Source organism: Montipora capricornis, chromosome 6, assembly GCF_036669925.1.
Source record: "Montipora capricornis isolate CH-2021 chromosome 6, ASM3666992v2, whole genome shotgun sequence".
In the NCBI taxonomy this organism is placed as follows: domain Eukaryota; kingdom Metazoa; phylum Cnidaria; class Anthozoa; order Scleractinia; family Acroporidae; genus Montipora; species Montipora capricornis.
Window position 1 is genome coordinate 53,968,608 of NC_090888.1, and position 1,684 is coordinate 53,970,291.

A 1,684-nucleotide genomic window follows, 5' to 3' on the forward strand; every position below is an offset into this window, starting at 1 on the left:
TCCCCTCGTGTAGTTGACTTACCGGAAGTGTTTCCATTACTAATAAATAATGATGCCAACAACCTGAATTACAATTTTAACGCACATTGTCTCGGACGTTTTACTGGTTTTGTTTGTCGAAAGTTGGTAAAACTTAGTAGGCCCTGTCCACACGTATCCGGTGAATTTGCTGGCGAATCCGGAACCTTTAGAATACGCTCTAGAGTGGATATTTTTGAATCCGATTTGAATCCGGAACCGTGTGGATGCTAAATCCGGATTTTTTTACTCTGGATGACGTAACAAGATCGAACCCAGTTCCTTACCGTGAAATCAATTCTCAATTGGGATGGCTGCCGATGGAAATATTTAGGGAGCTTAAAACTGGTTACACACAAGCAAGTTTGACAAGTTCTGACTTATTTGTTGGCATGCTAGCTTTTGAACAAGTGCACTTGTCAAGGAAAAAATTGACACAATTCCAGAACTTACTCGTCTGTACGGGTCGTCAAGGAAAACTTGTCAAGAAAATTGAGGAATTGCGAGCGCACAGCGGTCTTGTTCCTGCATGCGCCATGATCAAAAAAACGAAAATGGCGCCCCGTGGTTTGTCTCTTTGTCGTCCGCTGTGGAATTGTATTGTTGGCTACAGTGAAAACTTGTCAAAGAAAACTTGTTAATTCGTTCACACCAGCAAATAAGGCTTGTAAAGGCAAAACTCTTCAAAGAAAACTTGGTTTTTACCACAATTGCTTGTAATCTCGCAATCTGATTGACTAATTTTCCGTTGTCTATAAGAGTCTAGACAACGCTGTACGTGTTATGCTCGCGCCATTTTGTCACGCAATGTAATAGCCAATCAGGAACGCCCATTTTGGGAAATACACCAATCATATTGCGAGAACGTTATAGACAAACGCTTGCTCTTTCTTTGAGTCATGCTTTTGGTCACAACAAATTTTGACCACTGTGATGACGAATGTCGTTGTTGATAAGAGTACAGACAACGCTGAACCACTTTCGATTTGTTAAGTTCATACACATGAGCATATGAACAATGTCAATGACACTTGTCAAGGAAAAATTGCTCGTGTGTAACCAGCTTAAGATTTTGAGACGCGGACGGCAACCTGAAGTGAGCTGTTTCGCCTTTTAACTTGTTTTCACACAACCAAATTTACATTGCTAAGTATCTTCTCTCCATTAGAGATGATTAGTATAAAAATTGGGGATACATTACTGTCCTGTCCGCGTCTCAAAAACGCACGAGCTTAAGCTATCTATCAGCAAAATTCGCGCGCTTCATGGCGCATGCTCTGTTACCACTGTTTCCTTGAGGAGTCCTGAGTACCGGAGTGAATCCGGATACATTTCGACGGACGGGCAGATTCGATTTGAATACGCTACGTGGTGATGGGAATGTCTTTTTATACGGAAAGAAAAAGTTGTGGATTCAAAAATATCCAGATACGTGTGGACGGGGCCTTAAGTTGATATTGCTTCTCACATGCACGTGGCATACCAAATAAACTTGAGAAGTATGAGCTATCAGCGTTTCCAAATTTAAATCGGCTAATTGAATCCATTTTCTTCTCCCGATCTTTAGCTATAGGAGACAAAAAAACTGTTTCAATGAGGATTTCTGTAAACATAATAAGTTAAGAGAATTATTTTTCCGTCTCAGTCGATATGAAAGACATTTTAG